The sequence below is a fragment of the Myotis daubentonii genome, chromosome X, assembly GCF_963259705.1.
Source record: "Myotis daubentonii chromosome X, mMyoDau2.1, whole genome shotgun sequence".
NCBI classification, from domain to species: Eukaryota; Metazoa; Chordata; class Mammalia; order Chiroptera; family Vespertilionidae; genus Myotis; species Myotis daubentonii.
Window position 1 is genome coordinate 125047552 of NC_081861.1, and position 24429 is coordinate 125071980.

Consider the following 24429-nt stretch of genomic DNA (forward strand, 5'->3'; position numbering starts at 1 on the left):
TTCACTATTGGTGTATAGAAATGACATAGATTTCTTGGCGTTAATTTTGTATCCTGCTACATTGCCGAATTCTTTTATTAAGTCTAACAGTTTATTGATGGAGTCTTTAGGGTTTTTTAAGTAGAATATCATGTCATCTGCAAATAAGGACAGGTTTACTTCTTCTTTTCCAGTTTGGATGCCTTTTATTTCTTCTTCTTGTCTAATTGCAATGGCTAATCCTTCCAGTACTATGTCGAACAGGAGTGGTGAGAGTGGGCATCCCAGTCTTGTTCCTGTTCTTAGGGGAAATGGTGTTAGTTTTTGTCCATTGAGTATGATGTTGGCTGTGGGTTTGTCATATATGGCTTTTATTATGTTGAGGTATGATCCTTCAATTCCCACCTTGCTGAGAGTTTTTATCAAAAATGGGTGTTGAATTTTGTCAAATGCTTTTTCTGCATCTATTGATATGACTGTGGTTTTTTTCTTTCAATTTGTATATGGGATGTATCACGTTTATTGATTTGCCGATATTGTACCATCCTTGCATCCCTGGGATAAATCCTACTTGGTCGTGGTGTATGATCTTTCTGATGTACTGCTGGATCCGATTTGCTAAGATTTTGTTGAGGATTTTGGCATCTATGTTCATGAGGGAAATTGGCCTGTAATTCTCTTTCATTGTGTTGTCTTTACCTGGTTTTGGTATTAGGGTGATGCTGGCTTCATAGAATGAGCTTGGAAGTGTTCCTTCCTCTTGTATTTTTTATAGTAGTCTGAGGAGGATAGGTATTAGTTCTTCCTTGAATGTTTGGTAAAACTCCCTTGTGAAGCCGTCTGGTCCTGGGCTTTTGTTTGCTGGAAGCTTTTTGACGACTGCTTCAATTTCTTCCATAGTTATTGGCCTATTGAGATTTTTAGATTCTTCCTGATCAAGTTTTGGAATGTTGTATTTTTCTAGGAATATGTCCATTTCCTCCAGGTTGTCTAGTTGGTTGGAGTAGAGTTGTCCATAGTATTTATTAACAATCATTTGTATTTCTGTGGGATCTGTTGTTATTTCGCCTCTATCATTTCTGATTTTGTTGATTTGGATCATTTCTCTTTGCTTCTTGGTGAGCCTGGCTAGAGGTTTGTCAATCTTGTTTATCCTTTCAAAGAACCAGCTCTTGGTTTCATTGATTTTCTGTATTGTTTTTTTGGTCTCTATGTCATTTATTTCTGCTCTAATCTTTATTATCTCCTTCCTTCTGCTCACTGTGGGCTTTTCTTCTTGCTCTCTTTCTAATTCTTTGAGCTGTAGATTTAGATGATTTAGTACCATTTTTTCTTGTTTGTTGAGATAGGCCTGTAGAGCTATAAACTTCCCTCTCAGGACTGCTTTCATTGCGTCCCAAAGGTTTTGGATTGTTGTGTTTTCATTGTCATTAGTTTCCAGGATGTTTTTAATTTCTTCTTTGATCTCATTGATAACCCAATCAATATTTAATACCGTGCTATTCAGCTTCCAAGTGTTTGAGTATTTTGAGTTGTTTTTGTTGTAGTTTACTTCTAATATTATGGCCTTGTGGTCTGAGAAGATGCTTGGTAAGATTTCAATCTTCTTGAATTTGGGGAGACTTTATTTGTGACCCAATATGTGGTCTATTTTTGAAGATGTCCCATGAGCACTTGAGGTGAACGTATATTTTGTGGCTTTGGGGTGAAGTGTTCTGAAGATGTCAGTTAAGTCCATCTGATCTAGTGAGTCATTTAGGATTGCTGTTTCTTTGCTGAGTTTTTGTCTAGCGGATTTATCCAGTGATGTCAGTGGTGTATTAAAGTCCCCTACTATGATTGTATTGTTGTCGATCTCTCCCCTGATATCTTCCAGGAGTTTTCTTATGTATGTGGGTGCTCCTGCATTGGGTGCATATATGTTTATCAGGGTTATATCCTCTTCTTCTATTGATCCCTTTAGTATTATGAAGTGGCCTTCCTTATCTCTTGTTATGGCCTTCACTTTGTGGTCTATTTTGTCCAATATAAGTATTGCTACCCCAGGTTTTTTTTCATTTCCATTTGTCTGAAAGATATTTTTCCATCCCTTCACTTTCAGTCTGTGTGAGTCCCTTCTAATCAGGTGGGTTTCTTGTAGACAGCTAATATATGGGTCGTGTTTTTTTATCCATTCAGCCACTCGATGTCTTTTGATTGTACCATTTAGTCCATTTACGTTTAAAGGTATTATTGAAAGGTTCTTGTTTGTAGATATTTCTATTTTTGTGTGTGGCTGTTTTCTTTGTGGGCTTTTTAGTTCTTCTTTTTACACCAGTCCCTTTAGCATTTCTTGCTTTGCTGGCTTGGTGGTGATAAACTCCCTTAGCCTTTTTTTGTCTGTGAGGCTTCTTATTTCCCCTTCAATTTTGAATGATAGCCTTGCTGGATAGAGTATTCTTGGGTTCCGTCCTTTGCTTTGCATCACTTTGTAAATTTCTGTCCATTCTTTTCTGGCCTGATGTGTTTCTGTTGAGAAATCATTTGATAATCTGATGGGGGATCCTTTGTAGGTAACTCTCTGTTTCTCTCTTGCTGCCTTTAAGATTCTGTCTTTGTCTTGTACATTTGCCATTGTTATTATGACGTGTCTTGGTGTGGGTCTTTTGGGGTTCATCTTGCCTGGGACTCTCTGTACTTGTGTAACTTTTTTCTTCCCCATATCTGGGAAGTTTTCTGACATTATTTCTTCAAATAGATTTTCTAATCCTTGCTGCTCTTCTTGTCCTTCTTGCGGCCCTATTATGCGTATGTTACTTCGTTTCATGTTGTCCCGAAGCTCCCTTAGGCTCTCCTCCTGCTTTTTAATTTTTTTCTCCAGTTGCTGTTCAGATTGAGTTCTTTCTCTGCCTTATCTTCTAATTCACTAATTCGGTCCTCTGCTTCTTCTAGTCTGCTGTTGAAACTTTCCATGGTGTTTTTGATTGTAGCTATATCATTTTTCATTTCTTCCTGATTTTTGCATAGGTTGTTGATTTTCTCATCCATCCGGTGAATGAATTGTACAACTATTATTCTGAATTCTTTTTCTGTCATGTTGCATGCTTCAACTTCATTAATGTCCTTTCTTGGCGACTCTTCCTTGTCTTTTCTCTGGGTGTTGTTTCATCTCTTTATTCTGATTATCTCCTGATGGTTCAAACGTTCAGTTGCATGGGCCTGGGCCGTGTGCAGTGGGAGCCTCCCACCACCCTAGTGTCACTGAAGAGCTCTGACACTAAGATGTGTGGTTGTTGTGGGTTGGTGGGAACCAGGCTCGCTCAGAGTCAGTGTTGTCAGCGCTCAGTGTGGCCTCGTATGCGCCCTTAGAATCAGGGACCCTGCCTGCACCATGCTGAAACAGAGACCCCCCTGAAGCGTGTTGAAAACCAGCGCCCCCTAGCATGGGCCAGGAGTCAGAGTTCCCCAGAATCCAGTATCAGAGTCTCTGTTGCTTGGCGCGACCCTGCCTTGAGAATCAGGGTCCCTGTGTGCCCTTGCACCAGGAATTGGAGTCATTGGCTCTTAGTATGAATGCACAGGAAATCAGGATCTCAGGCACAGGTGATAAGAAACACAGTCAAATCACTGATGCTTGGTGCTGCCTCCTGACCAGAGAATCGGGGTCCCTGGGCCTGTGCTAAGCGGGACAAATTCATGGTTTTTGCGTGATTGCTCCCAGCCCAGGGCTCTGAAGCCGGCAGTGTGCATGGGCTCAGTTCCTGGGGTTCACGCATTTGCTCCCAGCCCAGGCTTAGGAGCCAGCAGTGTGTGTAAGATCAGTTCCTGGGGTTCGCGTGCTTGTTCCCAGCCCAGGACTCCTGAACCCGGCCCTACCTGGGATCTCTTCCAAGGTGCTCTCGCACTTCCAGGCTAAAGTTCCTGGAGCCCCGAGGCCAGGCAAGGAGTTGGTTTATCAGTTAGTTACTCTGGCACTGCCACAAGCCTGCAGGAATGGGGGATGGGCTCTGTTACTCACAGATCTGCTGCGGGGATTTCTGAACTTTTGGTGTCTGCAGGTCTGTAGCTGTGGTCACAGGTCTCTGTCCCAAGTGGCTGCAGGGTCCTGGTATGCGTCTGAGATCAGACTGGGTGGTGCTGAGGCCAGAATCCTAGTCTCAAGCAGCTCTGTTTCCCAAGATGGCGTGGTCGACATGCCATGCCTGTGCTGGCCGCCCAGGAGTGTCCGCGCAGGGAGCGGGACTCTGCCGCCTAAGACTGCCCGGTTTAGCAGCCCCTTAGAAGACCTGCAGAATCTAACTGTCCCTAGCTCATACACACACACCACACGCGTCCACACACTCCTCTATCACTTCCTTGTGCTCTCACACTCTCTCCCTCCCTACCTTCCTGCTGGTCGCCATTTTGGAACCTGTTACATACAAGTTTTTAAAAAATATATCTTTATTGTTGAAAGTATGAAAGAAGTCCTCCTTTTTCCCCCATTGACCTCCTCTATCGCCGCCTTCCCGGAGGCCTTCACCGCACTAATGTCTGTGTCCATGGGTTATGCATATATACATATAAGTTCTTTGGTTAATCTGTCCACCTCCCTCCCCACCTTCCCTCTGAGATTCGTCATTCTGTCTCATGCTTCCGTGTCTCTGGATCTATTTTGTTTGTACGTTTATTTTTATTTCTTCATAAATCTCTATTGTTGAAAGTATTACATAGGTCTCCCTCATTCCCCCATTGCCCCCCCTCCAGCCAGCCCCCGCCCCATGCCCCAGGCCTTCACTACCTATTGTCTGTGTCCAAGGGATATGCATATATGTATACAAAGTCTTTGGTTGGTTACCTCCCCTCACCCACCCTCCCACACCTTCCCTCTGAGATTCCACACTCCGTTCTATGCTTCCATGTCTCTGAATCCACTCAGATTATCAGTTTATTTTGTTCATTAGATTCCACTTATGAGTGAGATCATATGGTACTTGTTTTACTCTGAAGGACTTATTTCACTTAGTATACATAATTCTCTTCAGGTCTATCTGCTGTCTCAAAGGGTAAGAGATCCTTCTTTTCTATAGCTTCATTGTATTCTGTTGTATAAACGCACCACAGTTGTTTTTATGCATTCATATTAGGATATATTCCTCCAAGTGGAATCATTGAATCAAATGGCAGTTTCAGTTTTAATTTTTTTGAGGCAACTCCAGACTGTTTTCTACAGTGGCTGCACCAGTTTTCATTCCCACCAGCAGTGTACGAGGGTTCTCTTTTCTCCACATCCTCGCCATGGCTTGTCATGTGTTGATGGCAGCCATTCAGACAGGTGTAAGATGATACCTCATGGTGGTTTTAAATTGCATCTCTTTGAGGATTAGTGACTTTGAGCATTTTGTCATATGTCTCTTGGCCATCTGTATATTCACTTTGGAGAAGTGTTTACTTAGGTTCTTTGTCCATTTTTTAATTGGGTTGTCTTTCTTTTGTTAAGTTGTATGAGTTCTTTATATATTTTGTAAATTAACCTCTTACTAGAAGTATCATTGAGAAATACGTTCTCCCATATATAGTGGGCTCCCTTTTCATTTTGTTGATAACTTTTTTTATTTTGAATATGTTTTTATTGATTTCAGAGAGGAAAGGAGAGAGAGAGAGATATAGAAACATCATTGATGAGAGAGAATTGTTGCGTGGCTGCCTCCTTTTAGGATCAGGGATCGAGCCCACAACCTGGGCATATGCCCTGACTTGGAATTGAATTGTGATCTCCTGATTCATACTTCGACGCTCAACCACTGAGCCACCATGGCCGGGATGTTGATGTGGTTTTTTTTTGTTTGTTTGTTTGTTTTGCTTTGCAGAAGCCTTTTATTTTGCTGTAGTCCCATTTGTTTATTTTCTCGTTACTTTCCCTTGCCCTAGGAAATGTACCGGCAGACATATTGCTCTGAGAAATGTCTGAGATTTTGCTGTCTATGGTTTCTTCTAGGATTTTTTAAGGTCCCAACTCACATTTAAGTCTTTTATGCATTTGAAGCTTATTCTTTTAAAAACTTTTACTTATTTTATACTTTTTTGTTAATCCTCACCTGAAGATATTTTTGTATTGATTTTTAGAGAGTATGAAAGGGAGTAGGAGAGAAACATTGATTGGTTGCTTTCCACTTGCACCCAACTGGGGCTAGGTAGGAATCGAGCCTGCTCTACTGAGTTTTGTGCCCTTGATTGGAATCAAACCTGCGACCCTTCAGTCTGTGGGCCAGTGCTCTATTCAATGAGCCAAACCAGCTTGTGCGAATTTATTCTTGTGTGTGCTGGTCCAGTGTTTTTTTTTTTGGCATGTACCTGTCCATCTCCCCTCCCCCCCATTTATTGAAGAGACTGTCTTTTCTCCATTGTATGCTCTTGCCTCCTTTGTCAAATGTTAACGTAATGGCTTGGTCTATTTTAGGGTTCTTGTTGTGTTTCATTGATCTATGTGCTTTTTCTTGTGCCAGTACCTGGCTGTTTTGATGCCAGTGGCTTTGTAGTATAACTTGATATCTGGAGTTTTGATCCCCCCAACTTTGTCCCTTTTTCTCTTGATTGTTGCAGCTATTTGGGGTCCTTTTTGGGCTCCATATAAATTTTTGGAATATTTGTTCTAGATTTGTGAAATATACCGTTAGTATTTTAATAGGGATTGCATTGAATCTGTAGATTGCTTTTGGGACATGTTAATGGTGCTAATTCTACCAATCCATGACCACGGTGTATTCTCCCACTTGTTTAAATCGTCCTCTATCTCTTTTTTCAGTGACCTGTAGTTTTCTGAGTACATGTCTTTTACCTCCTTGGTTAAGTTTATTACTAAGTATGTTAATTTTTTTGTTGCAATGGCAAATGTGATTGTTTTTTTAATTTCTCTTTCTGTGAGTTCATTATTGGTGTATAATAATGCCAACGATTTCTGGGAATTAATTTTGTATCCTGCCACATTGTTGGATTCATTTATTAAATCTAGTAGTTTTTTCTTTTTTTTGCTAGAGTCTTTATGTTTTCTATGTACAATATCACATCATCTGAAAATAAGGATAGATTTACTTCCTCCTTCCCAACTTGGATGCCTTTTATGTTTTCTTCTCTGATTGTTGTGGCTAAGACTCCCAGTACAGTGTTGAATAAGAGTGGTGAAAGCGGACATCCCTGTCTTGTTCCTGTTCTTAGGGGAAATGGTTTTAGTTTTTTGCCCATTGACTATGATGTTGGCTGTAGGTTTGTCATGCATGGCCTTTAATATGCTGAGGTATCATTCCTCTGTTACCACTTTGCTAAGAACTTTTTTTTTTTTAATTGATTTCAGAGAGGATGGGAGAAGGAGAGAGAGAGAAACATCAATGATGAGAGAGAATCACTGATTGGTTGCTCCTACACGCCCCCTACTGGGGATCCACCCCCATCCCAGGCATGCGCCCTGACAGGGAATGGAACCATGACCTCCTGATTCATAGGTTGACACTCAACCATTGAGCCACGCCGGCCGGGCACTGAGGGCTGTTTTTAAATGAAAAATGGGTGTTGGATTTTGTCAAGTGTTTTTCTGGGTCTATTGATATTATCATGTGTTTTGGTCTTTCAGTTTGTTTATGTGATGTATCACATTTATTGATTTGCAAATTTTGTGCCAGCCGTACATCCCTGGAATAAATCCTACTTGGTCATGATGTATGATCTTTTTAATATATTGCTGGATCTGATTTGCTAATATTTTGTTGAGGATTTTTGCATCTATGCTCATCAGGGGTATGGCCTATACCGTAATTCCATTTCTTTGCAATGTCTTATCTGGTTTTGGAATTAGGATAATGCTAGTCTTGCAAAAAAAAAAAAAAAACTTGGGAGTGTTCGTTTCTCTGGAATGTCTTGGTATATTTTGAGGAGGATAGGTGTTAGTTCTCTTTTGACTGTTTGGGAAAACTCCCCTGTGAAGCCATCCAGGTCAGGGCTTTTGTCTGCTTGGAGTCTTTTGGTTACTGCTTCAGTTTCATCAGGTGTTTTCAGCCTGTTCAGGTTTTGTGATTCTTCCTGATTCAGTTTTGTACAGGTTTCATGTGAACCTATGGTTTTAGTCCCCCTGAGTGGTCATTATACTCCCCCACCTCCCAGTCCCCAGGCCATTAGTGACCCACCCCTGTATTTGGGTTCATCTGCTTCCCTGGGTGGCCTGCTTGGCTCTTTCTCCTTCTGTGACAATCTCAGCCTACTGTTTCTTGTCGGGTCCTTATCTATTCACCAGAAACACATATTTTTCTGCATCTCCTGGCAGTTCAGTTTACATCTACGGCTATCATTTTATTGTCCCTTCTGCCACAGGCAGTTCCAACTCTGGTCTCTAGACTTTACTTGTGTGGGTCAGATGCTAGTTCCTCATCCTACCAGGAGACACAGCTTTCTCAAACTTTTTTGTCATTTGCTTGAGGTAGCAACATTTGTCTCTCATTCTAGAAGTCATCTACCAAGTGATCAGGACACTCAAGCAGCTCCTGGAAAGGCCCCGGTGGGAAGAAACTGAGACCTCCCAGGAGCCGCCAGCTCCAACTCGCCAGCCTTGTGACTGCACCTCTTTGGAACCAGAGCTTGCAGCTCCAGTCAGTTGTGATGACTGCCGCCCCGGTGACATCTCAACTGAAGCCTCATGTGACCTCCTGGACCAGAACCACCTAGCTCAGTTCCTGAGTTCACGACCCACACCAACAGTGAGTTTGGAAAATGTTCATTATTGCCTAATTTTGAAGGTTTTTTTTGAAACACAGTTCATACACATAACTATTACCATTTCAGAGTGTGCAGTTCTGTGCTCTTTAATACATTCATTGTTATGCAGCCATTGCCACTGTCTCATTCCAGAATATTTCCATCTCTTCAAAATGATAGCCCATACCTCGTAGCAGTCACCCTTAGTTCTGTCTACTGCCCATCACCTAAAAACTGTTAATTTACTCTCTGACTCTAAGGATTTGCTTATTGTGGACATTTGCTATAAATGGAAACATAGAACTTGTGATTTTTAAAAAAGATATTTTTATTGATTTCAGAGAGACGAAGGGAGAGGGAGAGAGAGATAGAAACATCAGTGATGAGAGAGAATTATTGACCGGCTGCCTCCTGCACACCTCCAACTGGGGATCAAACCCTCAACCTAGGCAGTGCCCTAACTGGGAATTGAGCCATGACCTCTTGGTTCATGGGTTGACTCTCAACCACAGAGCCACACCAGCTGGGCACAATAGGTGTTCCTTTTCTTTTCTTTTTTTTTTTGAATGATTTCTTTTAGGTATCATAGTGTTTTTAAGGTTCATCTGTGTTGCAGGACAAGTCAATCATTTCTTCTTTCTTTAAAAAAGACTTTTTTTAGAGCAGTTCTAGGTTCATTTCAACATCCAGAGGAAGTATAGAGATCTCCCATATACCTGCTGCCCTCCCACATGCATAGCCTCTCCCACTGTCAGCATCACTAACCAGAGGGATACATTTTTAACCAAGGATGAACCTACATTTACTCATTATCACCCAAATTCCATAGTTTACCTAGGGTTCACTTTTGGTGTGGTGGGAATGGGTTTGGATGAATGTATACTGACATCCAGGGTGGGGCAAAAGTATGTTTACTGTTATTCCTTTGAGAAACAATAGTTAACAAATAATACAAGAATGAACTGTTTTGTGTACTCATAAATGTGAACCTATTTTCCCCCCACCCTGTATTTCCATCATTATAATATACAGAATATTTTTACTGCACTAAAAATCCTCTGTGCTCTGCCTGCTTTCTTTTTCATAGGTGTAGTAGTGGCCTCGTACATGAAATTCATGCACCGGGAGTGTTGTCCGTCACCCGGCCTGCACCCTCTCCAATCTGGGACCCCTCGGGGGATGTCTGACTGCCAGTTTAGGCCCAGTCCCTGTGGGATCCCTCATGGCCCTGTGGGATTGGGCCTCAACCGGCAGTCGGACATCCCTCTCACAATCCGGAACTGCTGTCTCCTAATCGCTCACCTACGTGCCTGCCTGATAGCCCCTAACTACTTTGCCTGCCGGCCTTCTTGCCTCTAACTGCCCCCCTCTGCTTGCCTGTTCACTCTCAACTTTCCGCAACTGCTCGCCTGCTTATCCCCCAATGCCCCCCCCCAACCCTGCTAGCCTGTTTGCCCCCAACTGGACCTCACTGCCGGCTTGCTCTCCCTCAGCTGTCCTCCCCTGCTGGCCTGATCACCCCCTACTGCCCTCCCCTCCTGGCCTGATCGCCCCTAACCGCCTCTGCCTCAGCCCTGCCGCCATGGCTTTATCCGGAAGGATATCCGGAAGGTCTCCCGGCCTATTTAGCATATTAGCCTTTCATTAGTATAGATAATATTTCACTGTAATGATATATTGTATTTTTTAATATTTGTACACATTTGCTTATATTTTCGAGGAGAAACAATATAATAAAAAGACAATAAGAACAAATAAAACTATATAGGGGGTGGGAGGGGTCAGGGTAGAGGAGACCAGGATGGCGGCAAAACTTATCTGAATACACCTTGGTATATAATATGACTTTGGAATAAAGTTTTGAGGCAATTATAACCAGAAAAAAACACACAAAATGAAAAAAGAAAAAGAAACAAGTGAATCTAGTTGTACTTTGTTGGTGATAACCATGTAGAGAAAAGAATTATTCTGACTGACCTTAGAATACTATATATATATATATATATATATATATATATATATATATATATATATATATTTATTTATTTTTGAGTCAACTAAATAGTTACTGAGAACCTGTTATGTGGTAGCTGTTGGGATATAAATATGCATACTCTGCTCCAAAGGCTCTACCAACTAGGTGAGGGAGACAGACACATGGTATGGTGACACACACAGGGTGTGACAGAAACATCCAGGAGGGAATCCTCTCCAGGGAGTTCATAGAAGTCTTCTTTTTTATTTATTTATTTATTTTTATTGCTTAAAGTATTACAAAGGGTATTACATATGTGTCCATTTCCTACCCCCCCCCCCCCCGCCCTAGATAGTCCCCTAGCGTCTCCTATCCCCCGGTGTCTTATGTCCATTGGTTATGCTTATATGCATGCATACAAGTCCTTTGGTTGATCTCTTACCCCCCTACCTCCTGCACCACCACCCTCCCCGGCCTTCCCGCTGCAGTTTGACAATCTGTTTGAGGCAGCTCTGCCTCTGTATCTATTATTGTTCAAAATCATAGAAGTCTTCTTAAAGGAGATGATCTCAAAAGTCAATAGTGAGTGGTAATACCATATGTAGAGAACCTGAAGCACTTCAATATTATTGTAACTTACAGTTGGAGACGAGATAGGTGATTAATTATGTCAACATGTTCAGTAGTTAGAAAAAAAGAAACCCCAAACAGCCCACGAAACAATCCCTCCCCCCACCAAGAACTAGGCAAAAGGCATAAGGCATTCACAAGGCATTCCGAGTACATAAATGCCAAGTATATGTAAGTAATCCAATATATGCATGGACAGTCTGAAGATGCTGAGCTAAACTGATTTTTCCCCAAGTTAAGAACGCCATCAATCCCAGTTTCCATTTTACCCCCACATTGTTTGTAACATAACCAATTCTCATCGGGCAGGGAGGCAAAAACCCTTAAGGGCAAGATGCGGTTGGAACTTTCAAACTGACTCCCTCAAGCGGTACAATACAGATCCCTTCCCAGTGCCTAGTCCATGTGCCCCACCCTGTGAAGGAGGCAAAGACGGAAAGGGGGAGGAGGAAGCAAGACCAGGTGAAAAGCGGGGCTGTTCAATTTTGAACAAGACAAAGAAGAGAAAAGCCAGAGCAGCAAGGCAAAGGGAATAACAGAGCCTATTGAGGGGACCAGGCGGCGGCTCCAGCACAGGCGGGAACAGCAACAGCAGCGGGGCACCCACAGCTTACGAGAACCACGGGGCAAAGGCCCCCACGGCTTCGGCTTCGGCTTCGGCTTCGGCTTCGGCTTCGGCTTCGGCTTCGGCTGCGGCTTCTTCTTAGGCTTCGGCTTCTTCAGCTTCGGCTTTGGCCTCGGGCGGCTTCACCGAGTCGTAGTGCTCCCTGCCATAGCTGGAGGTGTAGCGCCTGTAGACGAGGGTGAGAGGCTTCTTGATGTCCTCCAGATCACCTCGATGGGCCCTACAGATCACCTCGATGGGGCCCTGCAGGACGTGCGACAGGGCCCTCAGCTCGAGTTGGCCTCACCAGGATGCGTGGTGCACCATGTTGTCGCAGTAGTGGAAGTCCTCGCGGGTGTAGACCTCGCGGGTCTCGGGGTCGCTGAAGAAGGGCAGGAATTCGTGGACGTGCTTGCCCCTGTAGTTGGTGGTGCGGCCCCGCAGGCTCTCCACGGTCACGGAGAAGGGCAGCTGGTCTTGGACGGCGCGGCACATGCAGTGGCTGTCGGCCGGGATCTCCATCTCCAGGTTCTTGGCCTCGAGGGTGACCGCCAGCTTCTCCTACTCGTCCCGGCCATACTTGGCCAGGTACCCCACTCGGTGTCGGCCGCTGCCATCTTCTGGCGCGCTCTCTGCGGCGAGGCCCTGCTTTCGCGCCTTCTGTGGACCCTTGAAGGCAAGGAGGCCGGTTCTCAGGAGCCATCTTGGCCAGACCCTCAGCGAGGGAATCGAGGTTGCTGCTGGCAGGGGGAAGCTCTGTGAACCTCCCCAGCTCCCGCTGCTGTTTCTGCTGCATTTCGGCCTCAAGGCGGCCACGGCAAGGAGCAACTGCTTTCTTTTCTTCTTGTCGTTCTTAGGGACCGCGTTCTTCATGGCCTGGATGCGTTCCTGCAGCTCTTCTTTCTGGCGGACATGGCGACGCTTCAGCCGCTGGTACTCAAGCTGCAGATCTGCCTGGTGTTTGGCGAGAACCCACATTTGGTGGCAGCGAGAGGACCCGCCACAGTTCAGCCCAACTCCTCCAACCTCCAACAGGTAGCTGATCTCAGCCTCCAGTGGCGGGCTGCTCTAGAATACAGTATTTTTACCCAACAGTCTCAGTAAGATACATTCCAAGGCTAACAAATAGTTTAAATTAGATTCAGCAATTTTACTAGTAAAAGTAATGTTGAGACGGTTAGGAATTAAGACTTCCCCATGACAGATAAGAAATAAGCATAAATTTAAAAATATATGTAGTACGTGAAAACCCTGTATATTTAAATTTGAATTGGAAGTTTAGCAAGATCTTACTCTTCCCTTTAATAAAAGATAGATGTGGCCTTTAAATATCCCCCCCTGGTAGAATCCAGAGAAATGCTTGTTTCCAAGTGTGAGGTGGCTAATGGACTTGGTCGTCTAACCTTGTTCGCCAACCGGTGGTCCGTGGAGAAACAATATAATAAAAAGATATTTGCTGGCATTGCATCCTCAACAGAGCTGAAATCTGCCTCTGAGATTCCCCAAACCTGGGTTCTCGTCCCAGCTCTTCCTCCTGCTCCCTCCAAAGGCATCAAGCTCTGTACCGTGCTGAGCCCAGATTCCTCACCTGTGAAACGAGGAGAATGAACCCGTGTGTCCTTTTCGCCCTTCAAATCCATGTGGAACGACCACAGATTTCTGGCATACCTTCCGACTTGCTGATACCATGAATTCTGAGTGTTTCCCCCATTATTACTTTCTTAAATGGGCATGTCCACGAAATTCCATCGGGATTGGAATCACATAGCAATACCTAGAAAAAGAAATATTGCTGGCTCCTTAGCACAAAGTGGAGGAAGAAGGAATCTACTTTGTCTTTTTGTCTCTTTCAGCCATGGAATTGCATGAACACCTGCACAGCGTAGGCACCAGGGAAGGTCTGAAGGAGTGAGAACTACAAAAAGCTGTGGAGAGCTTTACGTGGAATACCACCGTCTTAAAGGTACCTAGCAGGTTGTTGCTGGTGCTAGTGGTTTTGCAGACTTTTTCAGCGTGTTTCTTTCTGTCCCCACACTTTGTGCACGGTCCATTACCCACCACTAGAGGCTATACATGCTCACTGGGATCCAGTGCCCTCTGTCCTCTGAGAGTCTGCAGGCACCACGGCTGGGCGGCACGGCTCAGAGGGAGAATGTGGGGACTTTAACGGTTGGTGGGCACATTGTGGATTCTGGTAGGAAGTGAAAGGACCTTGCTTTTCATCTTTGAAGCATTGTGAACTTCATAAATGCCAGGTGCTGAAAAAACCAGCGATGAGCCTGGAGAGTGAGGGCACTTCCTTGTCATCATCATGGAGGTTATAGGTCTGGACCAGCCGTAGTCAGGTGCAGCAGTCGCTTTGTACTCACTCCTCCATTTCAGGGCTGTGTGGCCCAGGATCCGGGCTGGGTAGAGTTCCTCTCAGGCCACGTGTCCTACCGCCTAGAGAGGGTGCCATATATCTGCGTGGAGTTGGAAAGTCGCCTACCTCGCAGTCTTCATGATGTGTGTGGCCCGATCTCCTCTATTGAATACTTTGAATTCGCTGAATCTCAGTGGTGGTTCTTGGGTCTGTTGTGCAGTTGCTGGCAGCAGGGACTGCGGTTGTCCACTTTGGCTGGACATGTGAGATGGCTCCCTCCTGTCGCTGTTGACCAGAGTGTCTGCACCTGGTCTTTCCATGTGGCTTGGCCTTCTTCTAGCAGGCACTGTGTTCCAAGAGGGAGTCAGCATCCCCGATGATCCATAAGGGACCTGCAGGTCTTGCCCAGCCTCTCCTCAGAAGTCCCAGATCACCTCTCCTGCGTTCCTTTGTTTAAGCAAGTCACCAAGTCCACCCAGACTCAAGGGGGTAGAGAACTTGACTCCTCTTGATGGGTGAGTGGCAAGGTCATGCGTCTGGGTGTTACTGGCTCCACTTGTGTAGTTCACCGCCTTTCCTCGTCGTCTTTGCCGGTTTTCCAGCAGGCCCACCCTCCATCTCTCCTGGGATGCGATTGATGAGCTCTGTGCACTGACTGCCCCTTGGTGCCCATACAGGGGCCTAGTTTTCCTGGAGATGCAGGGACCGAGGAACTGCGGCCGGCTGTGTGGTGCTGCTGGGGAAGGGTGGTATTTCTCTCTACTGTATTTTGTTTTACCCATTTATGAGCTGATGGACATTTGGGTTGTTTCTAGGTTTTTTATTATTATGATGAATAATGCTTCTATGAACCTTTGAAGATAAGTTTTTATGTGAACATATGTTTTCAGTTCTCTCGGGTATATATACCTATACTGGAATTTCTGGACCATAGGTAACTATGCTTGACGTTTGGGGACTTGTCAAAGTGTTTTCCACAGCAGCTGCACCATTGCATTCTGGTAATGTACAAGGGTTCTGATTTCTCCAAATCCTCTGCAACACTTGTTAATGTCTTTTTGATATAGCCATCCTTGTAGTTATGAAGTGAAATCTCATTGTGGTTTTGATTTGCATGTGTCTTATGACAATGATGTTTAGCTTTTTTGAGCATCTTTTTCATGTGCATTTTGGCCATTTGTGTATCTTCTTGGGAGAACTATCTGTTCATGCTTTCCATTGTATAATTTGGTTGCCTTTTTTAAAAAAATATAAATATTTTATTCATTTTTTACAGAGAGGAACGGAAAGGGATAGAGAGTTAGAAACAATGATGAGAGAGAAACATCGACCAGCTGCCTCCTCCACAACCCCTACTGGGGATGTGCCTGCAACCAAGGTACATGCCCTTGACCAGAATTGAACCTGGGACCCGTCAGTCCACAGGCTGAGGCTCTATCCACTGAGCCAAACCGGTTAGGGCTGGATGTCTTTTTAAAAAAAGATCTTTAATTCATTTTTAGATAGAGGAAGGGAGAGGGAGAGAGAGAAACATCAATCGGCTGCCTCCTGCATTCCCACTACCGGGGATCAGTCTGCAACCAGGCATGTGCCCTGACTGGGAATTGAACCGGCAAGCCTTTAGACCAGGGGTCCTCAAACTACGGCCCGCGGGACACATACAAATACAAATACTGTATTTGTTCCTGTTTTGTTTTTTTTACTTCAAAATAATATATGTGCAGTGTGCATAGGAATTTGTTCATAGTGTTTTTTAAACTATAGTCCGACCCTCCAACGGTCTGAGGGACAGTGAAGTGGCCCCCTGTTTAAAAAGTTTGAGGACCCCTGCTTTAGTGTATGGGACAATATCCAACTGAACCATACCAGCTCGGGCTAATATGGTTGTGTTTTGATTGTGGAGTTTTAAGAGTTCTTTGTATATTATGGATACTACAACCTTATTAGATATATAATTTGCAAATATATTTTCCCACTTTGTGGATTGTCTTTTTACTTTGTAGATACTCACTCCCCTTTGACACAAAAGTTCTTAAATTGTGATGACTTTTCAGTTAAAGTACTTTTCCATTGGTTGCTTGTGCTTTTGGTGTCACACTGAAGAAACTGATGTGTAACACATGGTTGCAAAGAGAACTGTTTTTCATGTGAAGGGTTTTATAGTATGTAATAGAAGTTGGTTATAAAAAGGGAGGGAGGAACACCTAATTAAGGCTCAGGTTTCTTTGTAGGTGTATATATTTTAGGAAAACATACATATGTAAGATGAAATTGGGAAAATAGATTCCATTAGCTCGCCATGTGCAGGTACCCTTAAGAAAGGCCTCTTGTAGACCTGGGGGCTCTTACCTGACCCAGAGAAGCACTCAATTCTTCTAGATATCCCTTTGCATAATGAGTGCGAATAGGAGAGAAGTGGGGAAACGGGGAAGGTGCCAGAGAAAGAGAGAAAAGAGGGTATAGGAGAGAATATTGGGAAGTGGTGCTGGGGTAAAGTGAGGGAAGCTAGTTTTCCTTTCATCCTCACCGGAGTTGTTGGAGTGCATAGAGAGCCCCCACATATTTGACTGCTGTCAGATATGTCTGGACCAGAACTCTCTTGGTTGTTCTCAGAAAATTTCCACATTGAATTATTTCTGGTGTGATTTTGTTTCTTCACTTTCAAGTCTTGGGCGGTTAGCCTACTGGGTTCTCCCAGGAAGCCTGTTTTGTAAAGGCCCCTTAACAAGTCTTAGTGTTTTCTGGTTACTGATTTCACTGCAGATTCATGCATCTAGTGACTAGTCCATCTGGCTGGCAGTGTAGGCAGCGCTTCATTTTGGTGAACACTAGTTGTGGATTGTCTTCATGTTGGTCCCTGGCCCAAGCTTTTGAGCCTTCAGACACTTTTGACAGAATGATCCATGGAATTTTGAACTCCTTCCTCATGGTGGCTGCTAAGGTCACAGTGCTCCATTGGGAATACACAGGTGATTTCCTGTAGGCTGAAATTGGATGCTCTCATTTGAGCATCATAGCTGTGATGTGGGATGTTACCATGTCTTGCTTCATAGATGCGGTTCCTTTTTTATTTTTGCTAGAAAAACCACAGCCTGTCAAAGACAGCTGCTATGCTGTGCTCCATCATAACTACACTAACGTTAAAAACAAAAGCTTTTAATGATTGTAATGCATACAGTTTGGCAAAACTCTGCTGATGTTTAAAAACAAAGATAGTCCATGTTGAAATTGATCAACATAAGGCAAAGAGTGGTTTTATGCTGGCTCCATGATTTAAGCTGTACCTATCCAGGTGAGACAAAAAACAATCCTTTGAACCAATTGTTCAGAGTTTTGACGAAGAAACAATCCAGGAAAATGTCAATAATGATGACTGGAAAAATCAAAATTGGAAACCAACAAACTGTTTCTAGAGCTGCCAGCAAAGAAAGCTTGGGAGGAGATGACAAGTTTGGAATTTCTGGGATGGAATTGGATAAGAATCTCAGTCCAGTTTCCTTAGTTGCTGCAGAGACAGCACTGTCCTTGAATCTGACAGAGTCCTGCACTCCCCTGTGCACTGACCCTTTGTGTAATCCAGTCTTCACTGGAGCCTGAGGAACTGTCTGAACCTGCCCCCTTTTGGTCTTCTTCTTTGGTACAACCACAGTGGATTTCTCTGATTCACAATGAGTTTTTTTTTTTAATATATTTTATTGATTTTTTACAGAGAGGAAGGGAGAGTGATAGAGAAAGTTAGAAACATCGATGAGAGAGAAACATCAATCAGCTGCCTCCTGCACATCTCTTATTGGGGATATGCCCGCAACCCAGGTACATGCTCTTGACCGGAATCGAACCCGGGAGCTTTCAGTCCGCAGGCCGACGCTCTATCCACTGAGCCAAACCGGTTTCGACCAGAATGAGTTCTAATTGACCTTTTCTATTGCTTCTTTTCTGAGCCCGCTGAACCAGATGTTGCTTCCGTAGAAGATAACATTCTGAGTTACCTTTTCATCTCTGTGGTTTGGTGTACAAATGATGTGTGTCTTGTCCCCTGACACTTAGTTTCGTTTTGTTCCCCATTCCCTTCATTGAATACACAAACTGATCGATTAATTTCCCATGTTCTGTAGCATTCTGAAGAGCAAACACTTACTAAATTTTGACAACTGGAGACATGTCACACTTCTGCACATCCAAGCTCCAGTCCTGCATTGTAATAGAAGCTGGTAAAGATATCCTGGCTGCTGCCATTTTCCAGGCTGTTTAATTGATTTATTTTAAAAATTCTTTATTGTTGAAAGTATTAACATATGTTCCCTTTCCCCCGCATTGACCTCTCCCAGCCCGCTCCTGACCCTCAGTCCAGGCCTTCACCCCTCTATTGTCTGTGTCCATTGGTTATGCTAAATGCATACAGGTCCTTTGGTTGATCTCTTACCCTCACCCCACCAACATCCCCTGCCTTCCCTCTGAGGTTTACTGTCTGTTCGATGCTTCTATGTCTCTGCATCTATTTTTGTTTGTCAGTTTATGTTGTTCATTATATTCCACAAATGAGTGAGACCATGTGATACTTATCTTTCTCTGACTGGCTTGTTTCATTTTGCTTAGCGTGATGCTCCCCAGGTCCATCCATGCTGTTGCAAATGGTAAGAGTTCTTTGTTTTGTACAGCAGCATATATTCCATTGTGTAGATGTGCCACTGCTTTTTAATCCACTCACCTGCTGATGGGCACTTAGGCTGTTTGCAATTCTTGGCTATTGTATGTTGCGCTGCTAGGAACATAGGGGTGCGTGCATCTGTCTTTTCTGTTTGGTGTTTCTGATTTCTTGGGATATATTCCTAGCAGTGGTATTACTGGGTCAAATGGGAGTTCCATTTTTAATTTTTTTAGGAAACTCCATATAATTTTCCACAGAGGCTACACCAGTCTGCATTCCCACCAGCAGTGTACGAGGGTTCCCTTTTCTTCACATCATCACCAGCACTTGTCGTTAGTTGATTTGTTGATGGTCGCCATTCTGATAGGTTTGAGGTGATATACCTCAGGGTCGTTTTGATTTACATTTCTTGGATGACTAGTGACTTTGAGCATGTTTTTTTCATATGCCTCTTTGCTTTCTGTATGTCCACTTTTGAGAAGTGTCCTTTTGCCATTTTTTTCCTTTAGTTAGGTTGTATGAATTCCCTATAAATTTTGGAGATAAAACCCATGTCAGATTTAACATTGGCAGATATGTTCTCCCATGCAGCAGACTCTCTTATTATTTTGTTGGTGGTTTCTTTTGCTGTGCAGAAGCTTTTTATTTTGATGTAGTCCCATTTATTTATTTTGTCCTTAGTTTCCATTGTCCTAGTAGATGTATCAGGAAACATATTGCTACTAGATATGAGTGATATTTTGTTGCCTATGGATTCTTCTAAGATTTTTATGGTTTCCCATCTTACATTTAAGTCTTTTTCCATGTTGAATTTATTTTTGTGTATGGTGTAAGTTGGTGGTCTAGTTTCATTTTTTTTTGCATGTATCTGACCAATTTTCCCAGCACCATTTATTTTATTTTATTTTTTTTATTTTATTTTTATTTTCTTTTTTTTATTGCTTAAAGTATTACAAAGGGTATTACATATGTATCCATTTTATCCCCCCGCCCTAGACAGTCCCCTAGCCTCCCCTATCCCCCAGTGTCTTATGTCCATTGGTTATGCTTATATGCATGCATACAAGTCCTTTAGTTGATCTCTTACCCCCCTACCTCCTGCCCCCCAACCCTCCCCGGCCTTCCCGCTGCAGTTTGACAATCTGTTTGAGGCAGCTCTGCCTCTGTATCTATTATTGTTCAAAAGTTTATAATGGTCTCTATTGTCCATGAATGAGTGAGATCATGTGGTATCTTTCCTTTATTGACTGGCTTATTTCACTTAGCATAATGCTCTCCAGTTCCATCCATGACGTTGCAAATGGTAGGAGTTCCTTCCTTTTTACAGCAGCATAGTATTCCATCGTGTAGATGTACCACAGTTTTCTAATCCATTCATCTACTGATGGGCACTTACGCTGTTTCCAGATCTTAGCTATGGTGAATTGTGCTGCTATGAACATAGGGGTGCATATATCCTTTCTGATTGGTGTTTCTGGTTTCTTGGGATATATTCCTAGAAGTGGGATCACAGGGTCAAATGGGAGTTCCATTTTCAGTTTTTTAAGGAAACTCCATACTGTCTTCCATAGTGGCTGCACCAGTCTGCATTCCCACCAGCAGTGCACAAGTGTTCCTTTTTCTCCACATCCTCTCCAGCACTTGTCATTTGTTGATTTGTTGATGATAGCCAGTCTGACAGGTGTGAGATGGTACCTCATTGTTGTTTTGATTTGCATCTCTGGGATGATTAGTGACTTTGAGCATGTTTTCATATGTCTCTTGGCTTTCTGGATGTCCTCTTTTGAAAGGTGTCTATTTAGATCCTTTGCCCATTTTTTGATTGGATTGTTTATCTTCCAGCACCATTTATTGAAGAGACTGTCTTGACTCCATTGTATGCTCCTGCCTCTTTTATCAAATATTAATTGAGCATGATAGCTTGGGTCAATTTTTGGGTTCTCTGTTCTGTTCCATTGGTGTTTTGTCTGTTTTTCTTTGCCAGTACCAGGCTGTTTTGAGAACAGTGGCTTTGTGATATAACTTGCTATCTGGTATTGTGATCCCTCAAACTTTGTTCTTCTATCAGGATGGCTGTGGCTATTCGGGGGTCCCTTTTAATTTTATATAAAATGTTCGAGAGTTAGTTCTAGGTCTGTGCAATATGCCGTTGGTATTTGAATGAGGTTGAATCTATAGATTGCTTTGGGTAGTATGGACATTTTAATGATGTTGATTCTACGAATCCATGAACACTGTATATTCATCCACTTGTATATATCTTCCTCTACCTGTTTTTTCCAACATCTTATAGTTTTCTGAGTACAGGTCTTTTACCTCCTTAGTTCAGTTTATTCCTAGGTATCTTAATTGTTGTGTTGCACTGCTAAATGGGATTTCGTTTTTAGTTTCTCTTTTTGTGAGTTCATTATTGGTGTGTAAAAATGCCATAGATTTCTGGGTGTGAATTTTGTGTCCTGCTACATTTCTGCAATGCCTTTGTGTTTGTTTGTATGTAATGTGAGTTGCTGTCTCGTTGTGGCCCTGGGCAACCTGCTTGAGGTCTGTGAAGTTGAAGCCCCCAGCGGTCCAATGATCCAGGACTCCTTAGCCCAGAGGCTGAGTTTGCCTTGAGTCTGACACCTTTATTGTCTTTGCTCTGAGTTGTACTCCCTTCCCCCATGGATTGGTCCCTCAGTTGTCTGCTGCAGATGTTTGTGGTGGGTAGGGGCACATGCATAGTTTCTCTGGTGTACGACTCCCTGTGAGATTCCAGAGCCCTCTGGCATGCAATTCACAGTGCAGCCCCGGCGCCTGTGGGAGGGTGGCACCCTATGTCCCTCTGGCACGCACTGGCAGCACAGTCCTGGGGCCTGGGCGTGGTGCTTGGTACCTCTGGCTCACACCTCCGTGTGGTCCTGGGGCCAGGGCAGGGCACCATGCTGGCTGCCCCTGGGTCTCACTTTCAGCCTGTCCTGGGTCTTGGGCAGGCGCGCCCCTGGCTTGAACTCACAGCCTGGAGTCCTGGAGCGCTGGATCCTGGAACCAGGACAGGGAGGTGGTCTCTCTGGTGTGTGCTCACTGCAGTCACCTGGGAGCCCGTGGTGAGGCAGTGCGCCACTCACTGCAGGGGTGCGGCAGGGGTCCTTTGCCAGTTACTGCTGGCACGTGGCTCACTGTTCGGGTTTGGCGTGTTGTCTCAGGCCAGTGTGGGTGTTGGTGTGGCTGCACTCCTGGCCTCCGCTGCTCCTCCCTTCAGAATGTCTCGGGCTCCGCACCAGAGCCGCTCCTGGCCTGGGAGTGCCTGTAAAGGTAGCAGGGGCTCCCTGTCCAGCAGGGCCTGATCCTCCAGTCCCCAGACTCCTGGGAGGTCTAACTGTCCCTCACTCACCCACACACACAGCACATACGTCCACACACTCCCCTCTCCTTAACTCACACTCTCTTCCTCACTGCCGTCCTGCTGGCCACCATGTTGGGATCCTCCCTTTCCAGGCTATTTTAATGGAGGTGGTTCTTCTTTCACACTCGTGTGCTGCTACTGGCTATGTCTCTGAATGTCAGCACTTGATAGTGAGGAGGCCACTTCACTTGCGTTGGTCTGTTCTGGCTGAGTACTCAGCATTGATCTTGGTCTCTGTTTTTTTTTTTCTGTTGGTTTTAAACTTCGGCTTTAGGGGCAGCATTCTTTTTCGTTTGCGATAAAGCCGCCTCAGGATGTTCATCAGTATGTACAAAGTAACTTTTTTATTCTTTCCTCTCCAATCATTTTCCACGCTTTCTCTGCATGGGGAATGTCAGTTTCCCATTGTGCGCGTCTCTCTGTGGTCGGGGTATCCACATCTTGTGTTTCTCAGTGTGGTTGCTGGCTTGTTTGGTTGCCTCAGTCAGTAATTCTTCATGCTGTCTGTGACCTTTTTTCTTTCATACCCGTTTTTTATGAACCCATGCCCTCTCTGGTTGGTTGCTAAAAAAAATTTGGACGTGCTATTCCCGAGCACCTCTTCTGTTAATTTTGGTATGAACCTCGAGCTGGGATCTCTTGAAACCATACAAGGCCACCAAGGATAGGTTGCCTCCTGAGACTAAACATGATCACCAAATGGCACTTAACACTAGCAGGCACTTCTGTTGTTGGAACAGAAGGTAATATTGGTTAAACCAAGGTTTCCTCTTTTAGTACTGGATCTTCTCCTTTTTTTTTTTTTAAATATTTTATTGATTTTTTACAGAGAGGAAGGGAGAGCGATAGAGATTTAGAAACATTGATGAGAGAGAAACATTGACCAGCTGCCTCCTGCACACTCCCCACTGGGGACGTGCCCGCAACCAAGGTACATGCCCTTGACCGGAATCGAACCCGGGACTCCTTAGTCCGCAGGCTGACGCTCTATCCACTGACCCAAACCGGTCCGGCTGGATCTTCTCTTGTTTGTTTGTTTTTTTTTTTCCCCAGAAACAACCCTTTGATTGTTCCTCGGTTTCCAATTTGCGGATTTTGCGTGAGTTGTGCTCTTCTAATATAGAAGAGTCACGCTTGTTGCTTTCCCTCTGCTTTTCTGCGCTCATGGTTTGACTGTGTGTGCTCACTTGCCTGTACTTAATTGAAAAGGTATCCGTGGAGGGAAGACTCAAACAATTCCCTGCCATCCTGGTGAGTTTTGGTTATTTTCCGTTTAATTTCAGGTGAGCCAATCTGCTTTGGAGTCACAGTTTGTAGTACTGAAGGAGGAGGTGGTAGCTGTGGAGGAGAAGGTTTTTCCAGAAGTTCATGTGGTCTTGTGTTTGGGATTTCTGAATGGTAATAGCGGGGCTAAAGTTCCTAATTGCACCAAAGCCATTGGCTGATGCATTGGGTTACTGCTTAGAAGACTGGTATTTGGTTTGAGTTTCATACATGCCGACTGATGGTGGAAAGCCATTTGTGAGTGGAGGAAGATCTTCTGTTGTCACTGTTGTCATCAAAGGCATCTTCCTGACAGATGTTGGTGGAGCCAATGAGTTGAGGAGGTTGCTGAATGGTGTTTCCCATGATCCCTTGCCTGAAAGAGAAAGGGAAATCCATTGTTTTGCTCCAGCAACTTTCCCTTTCTCTCATCAGGTCTTCAGTTTGTTCCATTCTAACTTGCTGGCTGTGTCAGTATTATCACAGGAGAGACACGAGGCCCAGAGTGGCACTGGGTACAGGCAGCCACTGGGGCTGCAGGGGGAGGAGATGGTACCAACCTAGGCCATAGGAAATCTCTGGGCTAGATTTCTCTGGTGTCAGATGCTTCTGCCATGGCGGCAGGCACAGGGCCTGGCCTAGAGACCAGAGGAGGAAGAGTGTAGGACAGCCGTGGGCAAACTACGGCCCGTTTTAAAAGAATAAAACTTAAAGAAAAAAAGACCGTACCCTTTTATGTAATGATGTTTACTTTGAATTTATATTAGTTCATACAAACAGTCCATCCATGCTTTTGTTCCGGCCCTCCGGTCCAGTTTAAGAACCCATTGTGGCCCTCGAGTCAAAAAGTTTGCCCACCCCTGGTGTAGGAGGTTGTATAGGCAGG

General features: G+C 44.2%; 2 pseudogenes; both read right to left on the bottom strand.

Annotated features, from left to right (window-relative positions):
• Positions 1-11894: 11894 nt before the first annotated feature.
• LOC132223724 (OTU domain-containing protein 6A-like) lies at positions 11895-12866 on the bottom strand (annotated as a pseudogene).
• Positions 12867-23408: 10542 nt separating this feature from the next.
• LOC132223725 (histone-lysine N-methyltransferase NSD3-like) lies at positions 23409-23942 on the bottom strand (annotated as a pseudogene).
• Positions 23943-24429: the final 487 nt, after the last annotated feature.